General features: G+C 38.1%; 1 long non-coding RNA gene across 1 annotated transcript; it reads left to right on the plus strand.

The window, feature by feature from the left end:
* Window positions 1-10,391: 10,391 nt before the first annotated feature.
* LOC131256333 (uncharacterized) lies at window positions 10,392-13,939 on the plus strand. Its single transcript, XR_009176756.1, has 5 exons — window positions 10,392-10,912; window positions 11,776-11,874; window positions 12,327-12,465; window positions 12,578-12,614; window positions 13,701-13,939. It is a non-coding gene; the product is annotated as an uncharacterized LOC131256333 (long non-coding RNA).
* The last annotated feature ends 991 nt before the right edge of the window (window positions 13,940-14,930 follow it).

Here is a 14,930-nt window from a genome sequence, read left to right on the forward strand (position 1 = left end):
GTAACGGCAGCGGTAAGCCCGACTTGATGAGAGTGAGGACGAGATGGCTAGTGAAGAGTATGGAAGCGATGAGGAAAGTAGAGAAGAGATAGAGGAGGAACAAGAAGAAGAAGAGGAGGCTCAGGACATGGATGCAAGCTCCCCTCCTACGACACTGGAGCATGATGCTGATCGGGCTGCTAGGGAAGCCCATTTAGTTCGACTTGAGGAGGTCTAGGCTGCCCTGCGGCAGGAGATTATTGATACCTGGGCCCTCGTAAAACACAAGTTTACGACTTGACTACCATATCCTTTAGAAATTATGTGGGAATTAACTAGTGCTAAACTAGCTTATCTGTGAAATTAGCACTAAATACTTTAAATATGATCTACAAGACCCAAACCGTGTAGAATCATTACCACTACATTACCTTAAGACTTAGAATCAATCTCAAACCCTAGTTGCTCTTGGGAGCGCTTTGAAACTCCGTATCTGACCTGGACCGTACGTCAAAAGCCCGATGACCGCGAAACCACACCGTTATGACCACCTTGCTGGACTTGACTACCACCTCAAAAATCAAGTCCTAATTGTATCTAGAAACGCACAACTTAAGCCCGAAGCGAAGTGGGTGAGAGACGCAAATATCTTTAGGAAATGAACTGGGACTTAAGTGAACTTAGTCGTTCGCTTGCAGGTCCAAATATAAGGATTCAAACCTTCAAAATCTGACCCAATTACACCCTCGGATCAGGAAAAATTTTCAACACATGTCAGTACACTTGTGGCCCTGATCAAGTACCGGTGACCGTTGAACTGAAACTGATCCACCACGGTCGATCTGTAAATCTGATCGGACCGAAAACTCAGCTTGACCTAGATCCAATGTCAGGGAGCTTAAGTCCGACCGCACGCAGAAGAAGGGCCACTAGAAGTGCTTCGTTGGGCTGAAACAGACGCCCTTTGGATATAACCTAAGTATACCTTAGCCCTGGGGCCATTTCCATCAGACCTGGGCCTATATAAGGGCCTTAAACCCTCTCTTTCTCATCTCATACGAATTTGAAAAACCCTAGGAGAGAGAAGAGAGAAAAAAGAAGGAAAGAGAGAGGAAGTGAGAGTGTATGGAGTTTGTTCTTGGGATTTAATCCTACCACTCCACACCCTTATCTATCGCGTCTGTAGCGATATTCCGGCGTTTTCGACAACGTACTTGGGTAAGGAATCCTAACCCTATCTTGTTTTAGGGTTTCCAACTAGCATAATAGATGAAATAGCTAACCTACTTCGTACTTTAGGTTACCGTTGTGCTGTAGACAAAGACTCGGTATACAAACTGAGTTCGATACTTGTTTACCGGCGTAAGGTGTGGACTATAAATGTTTAGGTTATGGTTTTCAAGGCTTTCAATGTCAGTAAAGATTTATGACTAGCTTGATTGCTATCACATGCGTTTAGATACGAGGGTTTTCATATAATACACATATGTGAACTATGTTGATTTTAAATGCATTCCATGTGTTTATTGAAATGTCTGAATGAGTATGGAATTATGATTTCTGATTGGGAATACTTGATTGTTATACGTATGGTAACTCTTATATGGAAGGATTTGCTATAATATGTATTATAACTAATATATTACATGTATGTAATATGTATAGTCTAAGTGTTTGATAAAATGCCTGAATGAGAAAATGCTTGATATAATGTATCTAATAAGGGTGTTGAGATAGGATTTTCGATCCCCTCATACGTAGTTACTACTATGTGATTATAGTTGAAATGCTTATGTGTGATAACATGTGTATGATGTGGTTGTTTAAATGCTTAAGTAAGATTTATATTTACACTGGTTGTCAAATACTGTTTTGGATTATTATATGTGAGTGCAATTATTTGAAATGTGAGTGGGGCTACGATGTAGTCTAGGCAATCGGTAATGGTTTACGATGGGTGGTTGAATTGATTTAGCCACGATGGATACGTTCGACGAATATGAGTCGTACGTTGTTTGACGGCAGTGGTTAGGCGACGCGGAATGCTTTCGCACTCCATGTCAATCAAGTCAACGTGCGCTCGTACCAGTCCAGCTCGTCAAGTAACCCGATTGACCCGATGTATGTTCACCATGTATGGACGCAACTGCTTGAATCTAAGGTACCAAACTCACCAGTGGAAAACCCCTTTAACCTTGGTACCTCAATCCACTAAGACTCATGAGCCAGGCATGGTGGTATGGGACACCGTGGTTGAGTTGTCGGCCTACGCTGGGGTGACGAGCCTCCCTGTAGTAACTAGTAAGTAGCCCAAACTCATGAGCCGAATATGGTGGTATGAGACACTATATTCAAGCTATCGGCCTACGTCTAGGTGACGAGCCATTCATAGTGACCTCGAGCATACTCTAAGACTGCGCAGAGGCAACGAGTCTTTCCATAACAACTAGAGTATAAACTAGGCCTACACTGATCAGGTGACGAGCCATTTGTAGTGACCTAGAACTGCAACATTGTATGAGATTTGATAGGACTGACGACCCTAGAATGAATCATTGTTTGGGAATTGATATAAGGGAGGTACCTTAGCTTCCCAATCCTGCTGTATGAAAAGGACTAATAAGAACTTGGTAATCACGCTCATGCACCGCATTACGTGTGTGTTTGGTATAGCAGGTCAAGTACTGAGGAAGTGTTTCATGCCGCGATCGTGAGATGAAGTCGCTGAGGGAGCGCAGGCAAGGGCATGCATCATTATTTCATATCATTCTTGCACTAACAAGAATACTTAGGACCCGATTGTTGTATTACGTTATCATTACTACTTGACTGAATTGATAACATGTTAACCTTTGCCTTATTGTTCCACTGAGTTGATCACTCACTCCCATGTTACAGGATAGTGTTTTAAACACCAACTAGACCCTTTTGTAGTTTCAGATGATAGCGCAGCCTACGAGGCGGAGCCGGACTTTGAGGATGACGAGGAGGCATTCTCATATATGCAGTATTCAGGCGGGTTTCTATATACCGTTCTGATCGATGAGGTTTCAGGGCTTATACTTGTAGTGGACCATCACTTTTTGGACATTTTGTATTTTAAAACAATACCTGTAACTATTTGACCTAGCAATGCATTCATACTTTGGGGACCTACAATGATTTATATATTTTATACACTGATCATAGTCTTCTACTTGCCTAAATTCAACTGTCCCTGGAGTATGATTTGCTAATTTATCTTAATCTCATTCATGTTTTATGCATTAACATAGACAACATCAAATCATCATTATCTATGTTGCATAAGTGATGCGTTGGAACTCGGGAGTTGGGTACCTGCTCGATCCTTGATTTTCAGCGCGTTACAGATGATGATTGGAATACTCTTAATAAAAAGGCCCTATCCTCATCCATTTATGTCTCACAGATGAGGTTCTCTATAATGTTTTGAGGTGAAAAACTGTAGCTAGTTTATGAGTGAAGTTAGAGGATATTTATGTAAAAAAATCCATTGAAAATCGCCTACACTTGAAGTTACAGTTGTTCACCTTCAAGATGGCAGAATGTGGAGATGTGGAGGCCCACATCAGTTACTTTAATAAATTGATTTGCAAGTTGCTGGATATGGAGGAAGCAGTCAAAGATGAAGATTAGACATGCATGTTGTTGAATTCTCTTCCGGCATTGTATGAGTCATTCAGGGACTCATTGTGCACAACAAATAAATCTCTACGAATAGACATCATTATCTCAGCCCTTCAAGGGAAGGCTATTAAAAAAATAAACATTGGCGTAAGGACATCATCTGATGCACTATTTACGAGAGGTAGGAATACTGAGCGAGGTATAGGATCTTCAAGACCTAGATCCAAATCAAAGGGCAAGGGCAAAGGCAAATTAAAGTGTTGGAACTGTGGGATGACTGGACACATGAAGAAGGATTGTATAAATCCTAAAGCGAAGAAAGAAAACTCAGAGGCTTCTTCCAGGAAAGCCAATGTTGTCACATCTCATGAAGAGATAAGTAGAGGTGGTGTTCTGTCTGTGTCCATGATTGGACACTTGCACGACAATCATAGAGACGAGTGGATCCTTAACACAGGAGCGTCATATCACATGACTCCTCATCGGAGTTGGTTCGCCAATTACAGAGAATGCGATGGTGGACAGGTCTTTATGGGCAATGACAATGCCTGTAATGTTGTGGCTATTGGTACTGTAACAATCAAGATGTTTGATGGGGTGGAGCGTACCTTGACTGATGTCAAGCACGTTTCTGATATGAAGAAAAGTCTAATTTCTCTCGGTGCACTCAAAGTTAGAGGGTACAAGTTCACTGGTCTTAATGGTGTTCTTAAAGTTTTAAAAGGAGCACTGGTGGTTATGAGAGCACAAAGGCACGAAAACCTTTACAGGTTGATCGAAAGAACTTCAGCAGGTGGAGCAGTAGCTGATGTTGCAGATTTCATGTCTGCACGTTTGTGATATGCTCGTCTGGGCCACATGAGCGAGCGAGTCATGAAGGTACTATCTGATCGTTGTTTGATTCCAGTTTTTAATAATTCCGATTTAGATATATGCAAGTATTGTATATATGGTAAACAATCTAGATTATCTTTTATATTTGGAAAACACGTATGTAAGGGAGTGCTTGATTATGTGTACTCTGACGTACAGGGACCATCACCAGAAGTTTCCATGAGGAGGTCGTCATGGTTTGTTTCATTCATTGACGATTACTCCCAGAAAGTTTGGGTTTACTTCATGAAACGTAAATCCAAAGTTTTCACCATATTCAAACAATGGAAGGCAATGGTGGAAAAATAGTCAAGGTGAAAAATAAAAGTTTTAAGGAATGACAAATTTACTTTCAATGAGTTTAATGAATATTGTAAGGATGAATGGATCATTAGGTACAACATAGTGCACCACACGCCCAAACAAAATGGTGTGGCTGAGCGGATGAATCGGACTCTCTTGGAGATGGTCCGATGCATATTAAGTAATGCTACATTGGGCAAGGACTTATGGACAAAGGCTATTAACACGGCTTGCTATTTGGTGAACATGTCTCCTTCTACGACAATTGAATGTAAAATCCTAGAGGAAGTATGGAGTGGTCATAAGATGGACTATTTAGATTTGCACATATTTGGTTGTGAGGCTTACTCTCATATACAGTCAGTTGAGAGAGATAAGCTAAACCATAGAGAAAAAAAGTACATATTTGTTGGCTATGATGTTGGTGTGAAAGGTTACAGGTTATTTGATGAGGTCACTCGTAAGGTCATCATTAGCCGTGACGTCAGATTCGATGAAAGTTCCCTATTCCACAAAAATGATCAAGAGGAGCAAGAGGAACCAGAAAGTTGATCGTAGACATCCAGATTGACACAGATGATACTCAAGCAGAGGCAGATGCACTGATAGAGGTACAGGATCAGGTGGAGTAGTCACTTGTGAAAAGAAACCTACCACGTGATCGCAGGTTACCGGCAAGATACATAGACGACTCAAATATTGCATATGCCCTCATTAAAGATGAGAGGGATCCATCTACTATTTAGGAGGCTATTAATGAGCTTGGTGCAAAAAAGTGGAAGGCGGCTATGGACGATGAGATGGACTTGTTACACAAAAACCACACATGGGAGTTAGTGGAGCTTCCAGTGAGCTGAAAAGTGATCGGATGTAAGTGGTTATTTAAAAGGCAACATGATAGATACAAAGCAAGGCTGGTAGTGAAGGGGTATGCTCAGAGCGAAGGAATTGACTTCACGAAGATATTCGCTCCGGTAGTTAACCAAGTATCTATCAGATACGTGTTAGCGCTAGTTGTCGAATACAATCTTGACCTGGAAAAGATAGATGTCAAGACTACATTCCTACACGGGAAGTTGGAAGAGCAGATATTTATGAAGCAACCAGAGAGATATAAAGTTAAAGAGGCAGAGAAAAAAGTTTGCAAGTTAATGAGGCCGTTGTACAGCCTAAAATAGTTGCCTATGCAGTGGTATAAAAAATTTGATTTTTTCATGTTGAGTCAGAAATTTACTCAGAGTGAATATGATTACTATGTCTATTACAAAACACTAAGTGATAGCAAATTCATCATCCTTGTATTGTATGTTGATGATATGTTGATCGCCTGTCATGATATGTTTGAAATTAATGTACTAAAGAATTAGTTATCAGAAACATTCGAGATAAAAGATTTGAGGGCTGCAAAGAGGGTTTTTGGCATAGATATTCATAGAGATAGGAAGAGGAGTAGGATTTCGTTATCACAGGAAGAATACCTTGAAAAGGTGCTGATCAAGTATGGGATAGACCAGGCAAAGCCAGTGTGTTTTCCCCACGCGGCTCACTTCAAGCTTTCCTCAGAATAATGTCCTAAATCAAATGAGGAAAAACAGGTTATGTCTCATGTGACTTATTTGAATGCGGTTGACATTTTAATGTATGTCATGGTTTGTATGAGACCAGATATTTCACATGCAGTCGGTTTTGTGAGCAGATACATGTCAAACCCCAGCAGTAACATTGGGAAGCGGTGAAATGGCTAATTTGATACATTCGAGGTACAAAAGACTACGTCTTAACTTTTGAGAAGACAGGAACAAAATTGGTAGAGTTGTGGATTCAGACTACGCAGGCAGTGTGGATTCTATAAAGTCGACTTTAGGTTACTCGTTTGTACTAGGGGGTGGAGCAATTAGTTAGATGTTGAAGCTTCAGTCCATGGTGGCTCATTCCATGACCGAAGCAGAATATATGGCAGTGATAGAAGCATTTAATGAAGGTGTTTGATTAAGAGGCATGATAAATCAGTTAGGGCTTCAGCAGGAGGCTGTGTCGATTAATTGTGATAGTAAGAGCGCTATTAATTTGGCTAAAAATTCTATTTATTACTTATGTACTAAACACATTAATGTTCGTCACCATTTTATCCAACAGGTGCTTGAGGAATGAGACCTAATACTAAAGAAGATTCACACCAGCGTGAATCTGGCAGATATGCTCACTAAGGTCATTCTTACAGAGAAGTTCAAGTTCTGTGCAACTTCTTTGGGCTTGATGATGACATAAAAGGAAGATAGAGTGTGCACAAGAAGCATTGATGAAGCTATGATGCGAGGCAGAGATAAGAGAAGAGGTCAAGAAGCTACACATTTGAAGATTGAAGATATGGTGGCGATTGTTGTTGACAGATGTCTTAAATCTGTCAAACTGGCTCGATGACATCAAGCAGGCTTCGACGTCATCGAAGCCAATTCGATGACATCGAATTGAGTATTTTTCAGATTTTCACCTCTGGTTGCTGGACAGATTTTGTCATTCTTCGATGACATCAAAGGGTGCTTGATAACATTGAAGGTTTTGCGCAGAAATTGTGTGAAAACGCAGATTTTGCGAAATTTCCTTCTGATTTTGTTTAGGATTCTTTCTAAAACTATGTGTGTGTGTGTGTGTAAATGGGATTGAGAGATATTATAGGGCTTCCTAAACTATTTCAAAGGGTTTTTTAATAGTTCTAGGGTTTCAAAGGGTATAGCAAAGGTGAGATTTGATGATTGCTCAACTCGGGTAAGTCTTCTCTCTTTGTATTTTCTGCTTTCATATTGGATTTCTATCACTTTGTACTGTAGTTTTTTCCCGAAAGGGTTTTCCACGTTAAATTGTTGCGTTCTCTTCGTGTTTGTTTAGTGCTTTGGTATTGCAATCCTAGATTCATCTCTGTGTTATTCTGCCATTTCTCCCAACATAATTTCCATCCATTTTCATCTCCTACAAGCTACAACTCCTGGGGAGGGCTCCGTGGATCTACATATGAAGCTACATCTCTGTTGCTGGCAGTGTTTGTAATATCGATACTATCAGCCAATATTTTTTGTCGATATTATCGTTATTGTGAGCCGGCGATATGAAACTCTGTAGAATTCACTTAGAAAAAAAAATTAGGGAATTCTTAGTATCGTGCAATATATCATGCATAATCGGCGATACCGACGATATATCACAATTTATCATGAATTTTTCAATGATTTATATACAAAATTGTCGAAATCTACAATATCTTCTATAGAAAAATCCTCTCTACTACCCATAAATTTGAATATATATATATATATATATATAAAATACTCTTACCTTAAGATCTATATTAGGTGACTGCCTTTGACTGGATTTGGTGGACCAAACATCGATCGCGTCGGATCAGGTAAGAAAACCTTAGAACCACCCACCCCCCCCTTTCCTTTTTTCTTCTATAAATAATTTTTCTAAAAAAAAAAAAAAAAAAAAAAAAGATTCCTATGGAGGTTTTGGGGATTTTAGTAGGGATTTGGAAGAATGATGGAATTCGGGCGAGATTTTTGGGGATTTCGAATGGATTCGAAATCGCGCAACCTCTGGAGCCAATGGAGAAGAAGACAAGTCCAAATTTCATCTACTCTCTTTATCTTGAGGAGTGGATTAGGTGCATCTCTAGTGTATTTAAGATGGTACGGCCCTTACGGTGGGTCTTACCTTGATGTATATATTTTATATCCATTCCATCCATATGTTTTTACATCTCCATTTAGGTAATGAGACAAAGAATGAGGCAAATCCAAAGCTCAAGTGGACCCATCATAGAAAACAATGGCGATTGAATGCTTACCATAGCAAAACCTTTTGAGGGCCACATAAGTTTTCGATCACGCTGATATTTTTGTTTTCCCTTAGTTCATATTTTCCTGGACTTATGAATAGGTTGGATCACAAATAAACATTATGATGGGCCCTGGGAACATTTCAAGTTTCAACAGCGGGTGTCACTGTCCCCGTTGTTTTCTGCGGCGGGTCCATTTGAGCTTTAGATCATCCTCATTCTTTGGATGATGCCCTAAAATGATCTCTCCAAATGGATGGATGGTGTAGATACAACACATACATCATGGTGGGGCCCACAGTCAGGTACCCACTCACATCGCTTGACCATGTGGACTAAGAGTAGATTAGTTGTTACCCCAGCAAAAACTTAGTGGGTGTTACCACAAGTTCGCTAATCGTGTGAGGCCCATCTGATGTATTTTTATATATATCCATTGCATCCATATGTTTTTCCATCGAGTCCGGATCCTCTGTTATTTGGTAAACAAGGATTCCCTAATTGCCCAGTCCTGATTGGTCCATGTCACCACTCACTTTTTAAAAAAAAAAAAAAAACTAAAAGAAAACTACAGACTCTAAACCATTATAAAAAAAAAAAAAAAACAGAAAAAGAAGACGGAAAGGAGGGAAAAGAAAAAGAAGAAAAGGGAGAGAGTCTCATCTCTCTCTCTCTCTCTCTCTCTCTCTCTCTCTCTCTCTCTCTCTCTCTCTCTCTCTCTCTCTCTGTTGTTGGATTGTGAGTTGTGACGGGTTAGAGTTATGTAAATTGCAGAAGATTTACGAGGTTGGTATTTGAATTTTCATATATTTTAGTTGGGTTTACCTTTAAATTTGGACTCCACATTCTTTAAAAAGATTCACTGCTTTAGAGAAAAGTGACGTCTGCTTCCGTTGGCAAGCTATTGGATTCTTTTCTGTTGTTTCACCGCCCTACCATAAAGATTACATTGCACAAAAATCAGGCTCTGAGTCAAATCATAGATCATTCATTGATTCCATTAATGTGGCCCATGTTATTAGAGGGCCAGTCAGATTTTTGTGTAAGCCGATTTTCATGCCGCGGCCTACTGTTTTTAACGTTACGGATTTCCTGTTGATAGGAAAAAGCAGCGTCCTTACAGCTGTAGCTCATCAGTTACTCTGTATGATGGTCCTATGGCCAAGGATTTGGCTTTTTTGCATAAATAAGGCCCACTGATTGAAATCCCTATAGTTGGAATGATGGGCCTCGCCATGGATGGTGGATCCCCCAAGTCTCCCCGATGGAATATATTTGAATCCTTCTTTAATTCGCGGTATAAATGGTTGGGAATAAAGCAGATAGATTGTATGAGTACAATAATATATATATATATATATATATATATATATATATATATATATATATATTGAGTCCGGATCCTCTATTATTTGGTAAATAGGGATTCCTTGATTGCCTAATCCTCTTGCTTTTGGATGGCCTTTTTTGCTCGTAAATCATTTTACAAACTGTACATGATTTACAACATTTAAAGGCAAAAAGTTTGGATTTCATGCAGACTAAATCTATCAAATTGAAATTGTTTTTTCAAGAGGCATGCATTTACTATGTCAATTTATACTCATGATAGCCCCAGAGATGGGTCATTAAACAGAGTTGAGAAGGTAAATTAAAACATGGTATGGACCGTTAGCCATCTTGGGCATCCCCACTATAAGGGAGACTTGGAGGCTCAAGACCCACTAGTATACTGGTTTCTGATTGCTGGATCATGCAATACACTTGTCTCACTCATCCATTACATAATGCTTCCCTCTTATTTCTCAGATTAAGGTTAGGATAAGGCATATTCCACATCCTCCTATTTATTCTTCTCTTTCCTTCTTATCATGAGTTTTCTTAGTCATATGAAAAATGTTAGAATTGTTGGTTATTTATTATTTAATGGTAAGCCAAATATTAATAATTCAGTACCATAATAGGTTGTCATGGTTGTAGATGCTTCTCTCATCTCTACTTTTTCCATCAATTGAAATGGGGAAAAAAACCTTAGAAGCATAACTGAGTATTTTGATATTCCTTCTTTCTCATCTTAATCTTTGTAGCAGAGAGGAAGAAAAACCATAAAGCTTTTGTGGGTTTTGCCTCTTGTTGGGCTGGTGATGATGAGATGGTCTTATGGTTTTGAAGAGTTGAATGTGACCGAGATTTCATATGTGGAAGCTTATGGTGATTCCATCAGGCCTTTGATGGTGGGCCCCACTCTTCTTCAAGGAGCTGTTGCAAAAGGAGCTAGTATAGTGCATTTCGATATTTAGATTTTATTAGCAATAGTATTTTGGTGAACTTTTTTTTTTCGTTTTCCATCCCATTGATTGTTGATACTGGGTTTTTTTTTTTTTTTTTTTTGGTGTATGGTATTTGCTAATGGCATAGATTTTACATAGTCATGAAGTGATTGTTTTAATCCATTTTTTAGGACCATTTGATTTAAAAATTTCTCCCTCATCCATCTTTGCTTGTCTAGGTGAAATTGAAGTTAGTACATTAGCATGTAGTCTGCATGCATGTAGATTTAGTCTCTTTTTCAACACAAAATGGTTTTCATGTTGAAGATTCAACCATAATGGGCACTCTAAAGTTCAGCAGATCCAACCATAATGTGGGCCACATGTACAATTCACTGTTAAAAAAAAAAATGGATGGTTATGCATGCAATGACCCACCTAATGGATGGGGCCAATGAAAGGGCCTCCTCTTAAGGGATCAATTTTTGTGCAACTTCCATCCACTTCTGCTGGCCCACTTATGCAACAACAAAAAGATTAAAATTGTAATAATTGTCTGTTTTTTGTTGATCTTATAAACCATGGAGTTGTTCGTGATTCATGATTCTGCCAATGTTTTGGTTATTAACTCTTTAATGATACTGTTCTGCCAGCTCTTGCTGACAAGAATGTTTTGCCATCTATCTATCACACAGATGCCATGTAACTCTTACCATTTTTTTGTTTAAATTATTATTGTGGTGGTCCTATTAAATATATGAAGTTTTCAATTGTTTTCACCACTCATGTGAAGGAGATTTTACGATTGGTTCTTATTAAAGTTGCTTATTTGTTGATACTGTTCTATACTTTTTTGTTTTCTTGTGATAGGTGGGGACGCATCAATGACTTCACCATTTTCATCATTGAGTGATGAGCCCCAACCAGAAGGGAATTTGGTGTCTATACTCAAAGCCCTAGGTTCTATGGGTGAGTGTCCAGAAGTGTCCTTAAAGAATGTAGGCAATTGGAGTTAGTTTTTGACTATAGTAGTGAATTTCATTAGTTATAGGAAGCTCTCATACCCAAGATTGTTACCATGGTGTCATCTTTTCTTTGATTTTACCTAATCGTTGTCTAATTTATGATCAGAGATATTGGAGATAATGAAATCAGCTTCTGTCTAATTTATGTCTAATTTACTTTTTGTTTGGAATATTTGAATTTCTTTCATAATGAATTTTTAATTATAACATGTTCTAGCATCTAATTTAGGCTATTTAATTGAATATGCACTTTTTTTTTTTTTTCAATAAGGTGCAACAGATTCAAAATGCAACAAATATACCTTTGTTTTTCATAATTTCCATTATGTGGCCATTGGAGTATTCAACTGTGAATGTAGGGCCACAACATTTGAATATGTGGCCTGATTTTTGCAGGTTTGCAAAGAGGAAACTAGATGAGTTTGTTTTCCTCGGGAATCAACTACAGGTTTCGTATGCTCCTCGTTCGAGTCTCTTTCTGATATGAAGGAGAAATTGGAAGGCAGGAGAAAAGAAGTTCTAAGCCTACTAAACTGTGAGTTTCTTCTAAGATTGATATGTGCAGTCATTTGCAAAACTTACCTCATTGTACATTGAAACAAGCTTTCCCTTCTTTTTTCCTCTACTTCTATATCTACAAATTGCAGTGGGAAGATCCAAAGGATCAGAGCCTTCCAAGCAAATGTAAGGGAGCTGTTATGGCTTCAATCTTTCAGTATGAGTTCTTTGAAGAATTGCTTTTAATGGACACCATTTTGAATAGAGGAAATAAACCATTTTACTAGGACCAGCAAATTGTACATGTGTTGGCCTACCATTTGGTGATCCATAGCTGTCCATGTGGTGGGCCCCATAATTGATGAGGAAACCATCATGTGGTCCTAACCATCCAACTTGATCCATGCTTCTTCTCAAACATGGAACATCATCTCTTACCTCCACTTTCAGCCCATCAATTAGATAGAAAGATCATCCATGATGAGTCCCACCAGGTGAATAGCCAAGAGTGCCAAAAGGTGGGTGAGTCCTATGTGTACCATTGCGAGATCAGGTTTTAAAAAAACACCATTCTTTGGATCCAGCATTGGATAACCCCTCTTTGGAATGCCACACTTTAAATATATTGCTACAATTATTCTTTTTCATAATTCTCTAGGGATCATACGGAATCAACAAAAGCATATGGTATGATATTTTCTAATGGCATTGATTTTACATAGTCATGAACCGATTGTTTTAATCCATTTTTTCTATTTTTGTATTTTTTTTGTCTGTTCCTCTTCATTTTAGGATTATTCCCTTTTCTATCCCTTTAATTACTAATGTATGATTTGGGTTTTCTTTATAGTGTGTAAGATTTTCTTGAGTTCCTTATTCAATTAATCTGCTTAATATTTTTTGTTTATTTTTTTGTTTAATTTTTTTTTTATATTATTTTGTGGATTTTGACAATGGTTGTTTGCTTCAATACTGGATTTAATTTCTGACCAGTAAATATTGTTTATCAATAAGGGTTGGTGAAGTATGGTTCCATTAGTTGGTGAAAGTTATAGATATGTTTACTTGTGAACTATATCATTGATGAAAAGTTTAAAAGTAATGAAATGATTAAGATGAAAACTGTTCTTGTTATGAAATATATGGTTTTCAACCTAGTCTCTCTGTTGGGCTTTTGTTATGAAATACTAGTGCTAGTAGCTGGGAGCTAATCATGTCGATATTATCTATATATTTTGAATTTCTTGCACTCATTCTCTTCGGGTCTTGCAGCAAGAGTACATTCGTGGAATCAGTGCATGGAATTTTAATCTGAAGGATTTGAAAGCTCAAGCTGCCAAAGTAAGGAGGTTCAATTTTAGTTAGATATTAATGCTTAAAACCATGAAAAATGTCTAGAAATGGTTCATTTTGGTAGTACATGGAAGTTTCTCAAATTGACGATGATTGTTTATGTGGTGATTTCATGGGATACCACGGAAAATGAATCCTGAATGATGAATTCTGTTTTCCTTTTCCAGTTTTCAATCTTCATTCATTTAAAACTCTCAAAAGAAATAACAAAAAAATAAAAAATAAAAAAAATCTTAGGTGATAAAGCAAAAGCAATAGTTACCTAGATAGATTCAAGTCACAAATTTAGTTAAATAGAGGTCATGTCAGTTGGTGAATAAAAGGTTATGTTTGGATGTTAAATTGAATTATGTATAATATTGTACATCCCAAAATAGCACCAGCCCCAACCTATTGAATACTAATTAAGGCAGGAAGTATCAAACCCAACAATCAAGATGACTAAAATTGTAATTTAACACTAAGCTTGGAGATGTGATATTCGTTATACAAGTATGTTGTGTTTGTAAATCATCAAAAGTAAGCACCGACTCAATTGAAGAGCCTCAAGAGCCTCCAACAATCTCCAAAATTGTCACTTGCGTGACTTCCAACTTCTTTGATCATTATCACATCTCAAAAGTGAAATTTCAATGTGTAAACGGTATTCCATTATACTACAAGAAAACTGACCTTTATAAAGGCCCAAAAAATCGCCAGTAAAAGTGGCGGTGATAAAGCCTTTACAAGCGGTCAGGGACCTTTACCCGCGGTTGTGCTAGACGCCTCTAAATCGTTAGTTATTCAGGAAAATGGTCAAAGGCTATGGGTTAAATCCGTAGACATAGAGAAAAATATTTCTCAAAAGAAATAAAAAAATAAAATAAAATAAAATAAACAGATGCAAGACAAGCACGCCTCTTTTATCTACTTCAGTGTGCAAAAACGGTCTTATTTCTTGCAACCTGAAATGCTACACCAACATAAGTTGCAATTTGAAAAGAAGCATGCACATGAATCCTCAATCTTGCAGAATTCATACCGGCTGAAGTGATCAACCTTGAACTTCCACTCCCCTTTGACTGGGTCATAAGAAACAAACTTGGCTTTCTGATCTTGAGTTTTCTTCATCAGCATCTCCTTGTACTTTTCAACCTTGGGCCCTTCCGT

Source organism: Magnolia sinica, chromosome 9, assembly GCF_029962835.1.
Source record: "Magnolia sinica isolate HGM2019 chromosome 9, MsV1, whole genome shotgun sequence".
NCBI lineage: Eukaryota > Viridiplantae > Streptophyta > Magnoliopsida > Magnoliales > Magnoliaceae > Magnolia > Magnolia sinica.